The 13,119-nt window shown below is 44.8% G+C and overlaps 1 non-coding gene across 1 annotated transcript; it reads left to right on the plus strand.

Moving 5' to 3' along the window:
- The first annotated feature begins 4,837 nt into the window (after positions 1-4,837).
- On the plus strand, positions 4,838-4,919 carry trnas-cga (transfer RNA serine (anticodon CGA)). Its single transcript has one exon. It is a non-coding gene; the product is annotated as a tRNA-Ser (tRNA).
- Positions 4,920-13,119: the final 8,200 nt, after the last annotated feature.

Below are 13,119 nucleotides of genomic sequence, written 5' to 3' on the forward strand. Positions count from 1 at the left end.
TAGTATAATGCCACGGAAATTATCACTTTTATCTATTGAATCGGAATATTTATCAAAATATTGCATGACTTTCCAGTCGTCAACTTTACAACTTTAACAGGCTTTTATCGGCTGTAATGCTGCTTGCTTCACCCTCAGGTGGTGAAAGGCTCTGCTTAAATGGTTTTATTTGCCTTTTCCTTTCAGTTAGTTAGCAGCGGTGTCGAATGGAGAATTGGCCCTTTTAGTGTCTACCCCAATATGCATCTCTATTTGTCTGTGGGTATTCACCTCACCCTCTTTTATATTTTCCGAGTCTCCGTCCGTCTATTTCCCTTATTTCCCATTGCTGCTCTTTGTAAAGTTTGAAAATCGGGGAGTGTTTGAGAGTGGAGCTGCTGAGAGGCTTCCTCACCACAAGCACCACTCCCACCCCGAGTGTAAAGCCTGGAACTGGGCTCACATTCTCCAAATAGTGTTTCTGTCACTTAGGGACTGAGACAAGGAGACATTTCTTCCCTCAAAACATGATGAGTGTTTCAACTTTGAAATAGAATTCCTAATCCACCATAAAGAAACAAAATGCTACAATTATACAATTACAGTGATGTTTTCACTGTTGGTGTAAAGTGAATGAATGGTGACAGCAGAGAATGAGAGTGATCAGTTCCTGGTGTCTGTCTCACTACCACAATATTCCACAGTAAGTCTGCAGTTAATCTGCCTCACCTTGTTATTCCTCCCAAACCTCAGGATGAATTAATTGTGAGCAGGAAACCATTCCCTGATGGGGAGAAAATAGGCGACGGGGTGCCAGCACCGAATGATAACTGTCTGCACTCAAACATAGGAACCATGCTCAGTTCTCTCCTCCAACACGGGAAGCAATGGACGAGCGGTATTTTCACTTGACTGTTTACCCAGAAAGCCAGCTAATGTTCTGGAGACCGATGTTCAAATACCTGCTCCCCTGCAAGAAGCTAGACTTTGAGTTCCAAATATATCCGGAATTTACAATGCAGTGATGACCTTGATTCCATCATCAGGGAACCAAAACCCATCAGGTTCACAAATATCTTTTAGGGATCTTTTATCCTCACCTGATTGCGCCTACATCTGACTCCAGGCCCACCGCAATAATCGTGGGTAATTAGCAACGGACAATACATGTTGGCAGAACCAGTGACACCCTCATGCAATGAATGAATAAAGGGGGAAAAATAACTGTTGTTTACATCAACAATATGGCATTTCAGAGAAGTTTAAACAAGGAATCTTCAGTGTAAAGCTCAGGCACCGCTGGGATTTTAATTCAAAATCGCCTGTTCACTACACAGTTTTTTTACCCATCCATTATGGCATTTCCTTAACCATGCAATCACAGTAACTTGGGGAACTATCCTGTATCAGTGTTACTCAGTGAGAATTTCAGTCTAACCCCACTCTTCAACACGGACCGTTCACAGCTGAATATTCTCCCGTGAAAATACACGGAAGGAGACGATCTCCTCCTGCTTTGGTTCAAAGCTGACATATTCTCCTGTTTAAGCTGACTGGATAAAGCGCATGGATTCATCCTCTCAGGGACCATTAACAATGGTAACACACGCTGAGGGAACCTAACAAGAGGAATGTGTTCATTTTGGTTAATTGAGCAGCTGTCAAGCCTGACCCATTGGAACCAATATTGAGCCTTGCACCACACTTACTTCCTGCCTCATGCCCCTGCTGCCCTTCCCAGCCATCATTGCCTTTCACTTTTGTTTTACTCCCATCCTTTGCTTTTGAACGTGTTCCTGACCGTTTGTAGGTGTTCAGTCAGAAGCTGCAGCTTAAACCCTGATGCCTGGGATAGGGTTTCATTCCATTGGGTTGGATTTATTGCCCATCCCTAATTACTCCACAAATGGAGGTGACGAGTTACTTTCTTGAACACTCGAACTCCTTGGCACGTAGGTATAGCGTTGATGCCATGAGGAAGGGAGTTCCAGGATTTAGAAGCAGTGACACTGAAGGAACAGCAGCATATTTCAAACTGAGAACGGTGAGATACATGAAGGGAGTTTGTGATGGTCATATTCCCATGCATCTGTTGCCATTATCCTTCAACATGAAGGCAAACTCTCACTGGACTGACTCTGGTAGATTCAGGGTATGTGCTCTGTGCATAACCAGGGACTCATTTTCATTCCTACAGTTAACAGGAAGAGATATAAATCTTTATTTCCCGACTGGGAATTGCACCCACGCCTGAGCGATGCAAACCCTGTATGCCAACCAGTTTACTGACACTAATCCGTGCGACCTGACTTGTACACACTCCCACACCTGTTCCTACACCAGAAACACCTTCACCAGCGAACTTTCTCTCTCCAAGTTTCGAAATGATTCATATTATCGCCCTGCGTTTCAAAGTGGAGAAAGCGGGCCTGTGATAATCTGATGTTGTGCAGTAAATGTATTGCAGAAAAGTACAAAGCAGGATGCTGTTAACAGGAGATAGCAGGGACTGCAGATCCTTTATCCGTAGACAGGATGAGGGAGATGTTTGGTGATGCCAATATTTATCACCCATTACTAATTGCCAGAGAGGGCAGTAAAGAGTCAACCACATTGCTGTGGGTCTGGAGTCACATGTCGACCATACCAGCATGGCAGTTTCCTTCCCTAAAAAGATATTAGTGAACCCGAAATGACTAAATGTCCATCTCAGCCTTGAATATGCCTCGCCTTGGCAGCCTCTGTTGTCAAGAATTCCACAGATTTGCTTCTCCCTGTGTGTGAGAACATCCACTTTATCTCTGATTTAAATGGGCGACTCGTTTCCGTGAGTTAACGCACCTGGGGATAAATCAGAGCACCGGAAGCCTCCAAAGTTCAGCGTGAACTCGCTGGTGTCTCCGGTGCCAGCTGTCAGTGTTTAAAACATTTTGTTTTTAGACCCCTAATTAAACCAACAGCCCTGATTTGCACATTAGATTTGCCAAAGAGGAATCTGATCCAAATGTCCTTCATTGTCTGTGATTCAGGTGGTGGTGAAAGGTGCAATAAAAATACAAGGACATAATTCTTTCTCAATCCATTGCGCTGATAATTAATCTCTCCACTCATGGAAACATCTTTTCCATTGACTCTCTCTCCTCTATGTGTTTAGATCAATTCATTCCCACAACAGCCTACTCCATTCCGATCAAGTACAGGGTGGCAGTAAATATTAGGGTGGTGGCACAGACATCACGAATCGAATACTCACCTTTCCTGTTCGAATTGTTTCGTGAGGAATATTAGAAGGTAGCTCATAGCCGAGTGGTTAAGGCGATGGATTCAAAATCTATTGGGAGTTTCCCCACACAGGTTTGAATCCTGTAAAGAAAACCTGTTTTCTCAGGTCTGGTAGTTTGCTGGCATTCAGGAAAGACACCTTCTGAACAAGAATCTAACTGTACTCAAAACCTGAGCTCTGTTTCTCTTTCCACTGATACAGCTGGACCTGTTGAGTTTCTGCAGTATGCTGTGCTATTATCCGGAATAACTGCTGTTTTTCATGAAATATCGTCAATCCCAGTCCTCTGGCAACTGACCTTTGTCATTGGCACAATTTCTCCTGACGATCAACCTGCGCATCCTCACTCCTACCCAACCCCATCATTAGATACAGCCCCAGGAAATCTCTGGTTTTGCTCCAAAGCGAACATTCCCAGCCCCAGGATTCTGTCCACCAAATGGGACTTCCTCACCTCCTGACATGGTGCAAGAGATTTTGGGAAAACATTGACAGTCGGTGGGGAAAAAAATTATTAAGGAAGTAAAACAGAAAACCCAGCCTCCTGCTTTGCGAACCTTTAGAAACCTTTTGGGAACTGGAATCACAGGAGAATGAAGAGTGAACTTTCCGACTGAGCACAAACAGTCCAGACACCTGCCACTTCTTTGAGCCCGGGACATTGACTTGGATGTTCTCGAGACATGAACTGATCTGAGACATTGAAAGGATTCTCGTTCCTGCATATCAGGAATTCAAATCTCATCTCAGCTCCAGGACAACGAGAAAACTCAGGAATAGACAAGACACTGAAAGGGTTGAAGGGAGACGGGCCGGTTGTAGGGGAGCGGGTTCCCACTGATATGGATGGGCCTGCAGAGGGTAGGATCAGACTGTTCTCACGTCTCCTCAAGGTATGTCCCAGGTTTTATTTTGGAAAAGTACAGTCGATACAGGATAATTATCCTGCCAAGCGAGGAAGTTTGAATTCACCACAAGCTCAGTTTAAGGGCTGCTGCAAGAGCTCGCCATTTTCTGCGGTGCAATTGGCTGTTGTTTTTGAGGGTGAAATGTGAAATTGTCGCTTTGAAGACACTGCGGAGGGAACAAGTGCTGTTCTCACTCTACCAGTTCCCTTTTGACTGTACAGCTATGGGTTTTAATGTAGTCAGGAAAATGTTGCCCAAATGGAAATCTTGTCCGGTGAGTGACCACAAAGGTATTTCGATGTTGCTTTAACAGCTGCGATAAAGACCTGGGAAATGTTTGGAATCTGAAACAAAAACAGAAACTGCATGACTGAAAGGAGAAAACAGAGTTCTGAAGAAGTTCTGAACCTTTGATTCAAATTCTCTGCCCACAGATGTTCCCAGATCTGCTGAGCTTTTTTGTTTCCCTGCAATTTATATGTTTGCCGGTAAATGAACATTTATTTTATGCATTGGGATGAAACAACCTGCATCACCATGTACCAAATTTAACACTTTGAAAATCTGTGAAGTGATTGGATTCAAGCAAACCCAGAAATAATTCATCCACAGCGCGACTGGCCTCGGAAAGCCACCTGAAAAGATAAATAGCATAGCTTGTCTGGCAGTAGTCATGGCCGAGCGGTTAAGGTGATGGACTCGAAATCCATTGGGTTATTCCTGCGCAGGTTCAAATCCTCCTGACTACGGGTGAAAACGGAGAACAAATTCAAAGGCTGTTTATGTCAGGAGTCAAAGCAAGGACAGCAGAACTTTTCACTGAGATTGCAAAGAAGGGAAAAGGCAACTCACTACCTGTCATGATAGAACAAGCACAAACCTTCACAAAAGCTGACATGTTTTAGGATATACATTTGCAGGGGCAACCATAGTGAGGCGGTGAGGCGGTGAGGCTGTGAGCCATGTGCTGGAGCTCCAAACCAAACTTTCTCGTGGCGTTGAAAGCGAAATGAGCTTTGCATTCTTGATTTGCAGCAATGAAAATCCTTTCAAGGTCTCACTGAGAACAGCAAACAGGACGGGAAGGTAAAATAGTCGACAAGCTGCTCATGGCATGTGTCAATTGACCAACCCCACCGACCGAATCACTGCAGTTGCTGGGAATGAAAAAAAAACCTAGTCTCAGCATTATGAACCTTTAGAAGGGAGGGGAGAATGAAGCGTGAATCTGTCCAACTGAACAAAGACAGTCAGGCACCTTGCCCTTCTTGAAGAGGCTCACACATTGACTCTGATATTCTCGGGCACATTTGTTGCTCTGTGTACAAGTATTCTATGTATATTTCTCCTATAAGGATAACTTAAATATAAGCCATGTGTCAGCTCTCTACCACCTCCCCCTACCGTCCCCTTGATCATAACCCCACTCTGACCACCAAATCATCATCTCGCAGACCATCCAAAACATCATCACCTCAGGTGACCTCCCACCAACAGCCTCCAACCTCATCGTTCTCCAACCCCACATCGCCCGTTTCTATCTCCTTCCCAAAATCCACAAACCTTACTGCCCTGGTTGACCCATCGTCCCTGCTCCTGCCCCATCAAACTTATCTCCACTTATCTCAACTCTATTTCCTCCCCCCAGTCCAGGTGCTCCCCACCTACGTCCGGGACACCACCCACGCCCTCCACCTCCTCCAAAACGTCCGATTCCTTGGCCTTCTACACCTCATCTTTGCCATAGACGTCCAATCCCTGTATATTTGCATTCTCCATGCAGATGGTCTAAACGTCCTCTGCTTCTTCCTATCCCGCAGGCCAGGCCAATCCTCCTTTACTGACTCCTATATCCATGTAACCAAACTCATCCTTAATCTTAACAGCTTCTCCTTCAACTCCTCCCACTTCCTATGGATGAAAGGAGTGGCCATAGTGACACAAGCTATACCTGCCTCTTTGTAGGAAATGTGGAACAGTCCCTATCCCACAGCTGCACTGGCCTCATCCCTCACCTCTTCCTCTGTTACTTCGATGCCTGTATCAGTGCCGCCTCGTGCTCCCACGAGGAGCTCGAGTAGGTCATCCACTTTACTAACACCTTCCACCCCCAAACTTAAGTTCACCAGGACCATCTCTGATACCTTTCTCTCCTTCCTGGACCACTCTGTCTCCATCTCCGGGAGCCACCTGGAAACTAATATCTATTTCAAGCCCACCGACTCCCACAGCTGCCGAGACTACACCTCCTCTCAGCCATTTTCCTGCAAGAATGTGATCCCCTATTCCCAATTCCTCTACCGCTCCCAAGATGAGATTTTCTACTCCCGGACATCTCAGATGTCCTTGTTTTTCAAGGGCCGCAATTACCACATCCCCCCCAAACAGTGGTTGAATGGCATCTCTAGTGTTTCCCACACCTCAGGCCTCACACCGCTTGCCCACAATAAAAGCAAAGACATAATTCCCTTTGTCCTCACGTATCACCCCATTAACCTCTGAATTCAACGCATCATTCTCCGCCACCCGCAATCTGACCTCACTACCAAGGATATATTTCCCTCCCCACCGTCATGTGCCTTCCAGAGGGACCACTGTCTCCACGACTTCCTCGTCCACTCCACACTCCCCACTAGCCCCACCTCACCCGGTACCCGTCCCTGCCACCGCAGGAGGTGATACACTTTACCATACACCTCCCTCCTCACATCCATCCCAGGCCACAAGAAAACCTTCCACGCTAAACAGATGTTCACCTGCACATCTGCTAATGTGGTATATTGTATCCGCTGTTCCCGATGTGGCCTCCTCTGCATCAGGGAGACCAAGCAGAAACTCAGCAACCACTTTGTGGAGCAACTACACTGTGTTCATGGCAAAAAAACCTCCCAGTCGCGAACCACTTCAACGCCTCCTCCCACTCCCTTGGCGACATGACCATCCCGGGCCTCCTCCAGTGTCACAACGATGCCACCCGAAGGTTGAAGGAACAACACTTCATATTCTGCTTGGGAACACTGTAGCCCAGTGGTCTTAATGTGGACTTCACAAGCTTCAAAATCTCCCCAACCCTGACCACACCCCAAGAACAGTACCCCCTCAACCCTGCTTCCTTGGTCTGTCCATGCTCTCTCCCACCTATTCGCTCCTCCCTCCTCACTGACCAACCCACATCCCCACTTCCTTCTGACACTCACCTCGACGAGCTTCATACCCGCCTCCTTAACCTGTCCATCTTCTCTCCCACCCGGTCCATTCCACTACCCACATTCTATCACTGCCCACTCTCTTTCAGAGACCCCTCTCCCTCCCCCATTTCTTAAGAAGTGTTCAGACCTGAAACGTCAATTTTCCTGCTCCTCTGATGTCGCCTGGCGTGCTGTGTTCACCCAGCTCCGCACCTTGTTATATCAGACATTTCTTTCGTCTCTACTTCTCCATCACCACTCCCCTTGATTTCACAACATGAAAACTTTTGTCAGTGAAATTCTCCCAACCTTCACCTGCACATTCCTTTGTTCACTTCCCCTCCCCACCTCTCCCCGTGCCCTTGCTCACCAACCTGAACCATTCACCCAGTTTCAGAGTCCACTGCAGAGAAAAAGATGCTTTGGCCCATCGAATCAGTGCTAGTCAAATAACTATACAAGTGTCATTACCAGCTCTTTGCCCAGAGACGTGTCCGAAATGGCATCAACGTAAATGGAAATTGCCGACAAAGCTGTGCACGTCTCTCACCATCTGCGGAGAGAATTGATCTAAGGAAGGGAAACTTGACATGAAAAGTTAACACTGATTTCTCTTCATAGATGCTGCCAGACCTGCAGAACTTTGACATCTGCAGTTCTTTCAGTGTTTATTTTACACATCTAACGAGATTGGAATGCTATGATGGTTTTCACCTCTCCCTTATTTCCAGGCAGTGAGTTTCAGATTCCCACTATCTGAGTGAAAAAAATTCCTCACATCTCATCTCAACTGCCTGCCTCTAATCATTAATCCTTGCCACCCTCAACCTGATACTGATTCCACCACCAAGCAGAAAGTTTCATTCTTGTTTACTCTGTCTATTTCCCTCATAAATGTACTAATCACAATCATGTCCTCCCACCCTCCCCTCTCCCCCAGCCCTCAGTGTATAACAAAATCAGAATTTGCTGGAAAAGCTCAGCAGGTCTGGCAGCATCTGTGAATAAAAAGCCTGTGTTAACTTTTCAGGTGCGGTGACCATTCCTCAGTCTATTCTGCTCTAAAGATTCTAACCCCAGTCTCTGAGGGCGGAGAGATTCTGTGCCGATAGATTAGACTCTGCCCTGCTGGGTGTCTCTCACATTTACTTTTCGTCTTTCAGATTTGAACCATCAGCAATTTTCTTTTGTTCTGTAATCCTAACAGACGGATTAAACATCACCAATAATTCAATTCATTACTCCATATGTCATTTATAGTTTCCTTGAAACTGTGATGAATATTTGAGGCCTTTCTCATTTGGGAGAGAGTTTAAATGTAGTTGTAATGTAACCAGCTCCCCCCAATTCGATCAGTTGCCGGCTCTGCAGGCTTCCAATGCACTGACCGATGTGAGCAGTAAAATTGGCAACAGTTTCTTAAAACAGTGAAACCTCCAGTTGTACAAAGTCTCTTCAGATTGCCGCTGAGACCCTGCACGCAGAATAGACAAAGTGTTGATCGTGTCTCGTCAGCCAAATGAGAATTCCTTACGATCTGTAACAGAAACGACTGGATTTATTGAAGCAATTTCCCAGATTAATTCAGCGTCTGACAGAGTAGTTAGCAGTCAGGTGGGCTGCTCAAAGATGAGGGCAATAACTTTAAAAAATATTCATTTAAAATCCCGGAATAAGTGCTGAAAATGGGTTTTAATGTTCCGCAGGAGTAACAAAACCATTTGGTTTTTCTCCAGCACCATCTTATTTTTTTTTATTTTCTTGTAATTATCTCCCTTTCTCCTCTGCTCGGATTATCAATCATACCTTCCCTTGCTATTCAGCTGTTAACATTTTACTCACACCATCGAACACTTTTTGATCACTGACAGAGACTTATTTTTAGACAGAGGCTCACCATTTCCGACGTGCCACGGCGAAAAACCGCAACGGCGTCCTCAGAAGACAGACACAGGATGCAACCTATCGAGTACCCTTCATCATAAAGTACTTCCCCAGAGCTGAGTGATGGCACCGTGTTCTCCGGAGCCTTCAACATGTCAATGATGATGACCAGCACCTTGCCAAGATCATCCATACACCTCCACTTCTCACCTTCAAACAAGTGCCAAACCTTAATCAGGCTGTCGTTCGCAGCAAGCTACCCAACCTTCAGGACAACATCGACCACAACACCACACAGCCCTGTCACTGGCACCTCTGAAAGGTGTCAGATCATTGACATGGATACTACCATCAGATATGGGGCCACCACCCACCATGTAAAGGGAGATACTTATGTGGCTCGGCCAACATTATCGATCTCAAACACTGCAGGCAAGAATGCCCCGGGCATGGTATTTTAGTGAGACCGTGCAGGCGCTAAGACAACAGATGAATGGACTCTGTGCAACAATTGCCAGACAAGAATGTTCCCTCCCAGTTGGGGAACACTTCAGCAGTAAAGTACGTTAAGATTCCGAACTTCGGGTAAGCATGCAACGTGACCTTTGAGATACACGACAAAGCAGAATCACTGAGTGGAAACTGATTGCCAAATTCCATGTCCATGAAGATGGCCTCAACCATGATCTTAAGTTCATGTTGTGCGACGTGTTCCTACTGTACTGTTCTGTTTCTGTAAAATCTTTCTTATTGTCCTATTTCGACACCGTCACCTTGATAAATTGTTATGACCTCTCTAACTTAATTAGTTAGTACTGTTTTGGATTATTTATTACGTTTTTTAGACTATCAGCAGGCGATTTTTATATCTAACACATAATTCCAGCCATAACAAGGTGTGGAGCTGGAAGAACTCAACAGGCCAAGCAGCATGTTAGGAGCAGGAAAGCTGACGTTTCAGGCCTAGACCCTTCATCAGAAATTTCTGATGAAGGGTAGAGGCTCGAAACGTCAGCTTTCCTGCTCCTAAGATGCTGCTTGGCCTGCTGTGTTCATACAGGTCCACACCTTGTTGTCTCGGATTCTCCAGCATCTGCAGTTCCTATTATCTCTGACGTAATTCCAGCCATTTGGTTTGTGCCAAGCACGGCCTTATTTTAAGTTTGTTTTTGTAATTATCTCTCTGCCTCATTTAATCGAATTAAAGTTCATCCCTTCACCTGTTATTCAGCTGTTGACACTTTACTCACACCGTTTAACACTTTAGATCACCTGCAGAGATTGTTTATTGGAGACTGCACTCAAACCATTTGTACGATCTTTTGATCTCTCTGTCCTTGATCTCTCTGCCCATAAAATCTGGCAATGGGGATTGGAGAGCGAGGTCAAACCCTGCTGCTTGTCCCAGTCTCACTCTGTGTGGAGCTGGGGAAGAGAGAATCATTGATGGATGTGTTTTGAATCCAATCCTGTTGTAACTTTTTCTTGGGTTAAATGCAGGTCGGTGGTCACTCAAATTGCTTGATCCAAAATAACTAAAGTTGTGTGCCCGGATGGTCTCAAACACCCGACTTTTCAGTTTACCACCGAATGCTGACCGGTTGAGCCATAAAAACTGGCATCAACAAGCTATGCAAAATCCGCTAAAGCAGGGTGTTAGCGGAGTTCTGAAGGGCCGTTGTGAAGCCAGAGCTCTTGTTATTTTCAGAGTCTGTTGCCCATTTTCCCACTTTCAGCACCGAGAGGATCAGAGGCCCAAGCAGCCACAGTTACCCAGAAGAAATGTAAACATTGCAAACTTGAAGTTGCCCAGCTCCTTCGATGTTTCTGCCTGAGGTAGATCACTCATGATTTTGGTTACCGGTAAGATTCATACCCATGACTCGATAGAGACTAGAGCTTAAATGCAGTGACTTTGACCGCTCAGTCAAACTATCTACAAACAATTACTGCAGCCAGGCTACAGAAGCCCTTTCACATAGCTTCTTCATCAGATCCTCCTTCTCGATTTGATCCAAGATCTTAAAATTGTATTTCATGGCCCATTTCCCCTTGACTACTGTGAACTTATTGCTTTTATTTCCCTTACCTAAACCAATTATGAGCCTATAAGTCCAGTCAAATCTCCCTCCCATTCCAGTTGGTCCATCGCTTCACAACTCCCTCAGTCCTGAAACTTTCTGGTTTATGAATGAATCTATCTCCTCTGAGGATCCTCCCCTCCTGCACATTGTATGATAATCTCTGTTCGAGTATACCTGGTCATCCTCGGCCAGGAGGAGGGATGTTGTGAATTCCTGAAATAAAAGAGAGGTGTTGGAGCACCCAGTAGGACTGAAAACCTCTAGGGAGAGAGAAATAGTGTTAATGTTTAGAACCGGTTATTCTACTTTTATGTCTGCACTGATAGTGATTGATTTTTGAAGTTTCTTTCACTGAGGCTCATATGAGGACATACATATAAAATATTAAATCAAACAAAGGGAATAATTTGTGTGTCTGATTTCCAACCGAGACTGACACTGGCCTTACTAAACTTCTTTTACATAATATATAAAAAAAACACAGACAGGAAACTTTAAACAAACATCAAATCAAAATTTGGCATGATCAATCGATTAATCAGAAACTGGGCAGTATTGGCCTTTTGAGCGTAAGTATTCAGTTCCCTGTCATTCCCACTCACTGCATGTAATTTTTCCATTATAACCTTCATGTTGATCTAAATCTGACATTTGTATCCCATGATCCATTTCTTTTCAGTTAATGTGAACCGCTTGTTTTGCCCACATTGCCTCAACCAACAGTAAACAGTACAGCTCTGCCAAATCTCCCTTCAGCTTCCATTAATCCCTGACATCCTAAATCTTTCAATGTTTAACCTTCCTGGCAAAGGAATAGGTCTGCTCCCTCTAAGCGACCCTCCGTCCTTCCCAATGTGTGGGTGATCTCTGGTTTGCACAAACCCAGATGCTCTGTGTTCCCGTGTGTGATGTCATCATGCAGCAACAGTAGCACAGTGACGCCACCTGTTCCGTAGGGATTTCCTCAACTGAGAGATTTTTCTCTAACTCCAGTATTTCTGATATCTTTCCAGCTGCAGGTGCAACAGGAGAATCTCAAATTGTCAACAGTGACGTGGTGGAGTATTTTTGACCATTCGTCAACAATGTTGAGTTTTATTGCTGTGCCTGTTACCTGTGAGATGGTCTGTAGCTCTCGGGCTGGTGTGTCTCCTTTAGTATGGATCTGAATCCATTTCAGTACATTGCTCTGTTTCACTTCTGCCTTCCTTCTGTCTCTAATAATGTGAATAACTGTCTGTTTAATGCTTCTGTTACTCTATCAGATTACGTCCAGATGAGCGTTCCACCACATTTCTTTGATCGAACCCTATGGGTTTAGAAGCTTTGTCTTCCCACAGTACGATTCATACTCAGAAATTATTCGTAATGCAGTCCTCTTCTGTACTGTTTCTGAGCTTATATTACCCAAGAAGTTCTGAACCATGTCATTCCTTCACCATACCCTGATACATGAACTTTGGATCACTCTCCACAGATATCAGTAACTATTGCCAATCCTCAGTTACCTCTGGAGAATATGATGTTTGACCTTTCTGAACCATTGCAGGCTGTGTGGTGAAGTCACACTTGCAATGATATTAGGTAAGGAGTTACCAAATGATCATTAAGGATTAGTGATGTTTTCCAAAAGAACAATGTAAATGTTTTCAGATTTTTGACTCAATCCAATGATCTGACATATTACACAAGGTTGTCACAAAACAATATCTGCTACCAGGAACTGATGAACATATTAGGACAAGTGACCCAAAACAGGCCAAAGAAGTAGGTTTCAAGGAATATCCTGAACA

This window comes from Stegostoma tigrinum, unplaced genomic scaffold (genome assembly GCF_030684315.1).
Source record: "Stegostoma tigrinum isolate sSteTig4 unplaced genomic scaffold, sSteTig4.hap1 scaffold_99, whole genome shotgun sequence".
Lineage (NCBI taxonomy): Eukaryota > Metazoa > Chordata > Chondrichthyes > Orectolobiformes > Stegostomatidae > Stegostoma > Stegostoma tigrinum.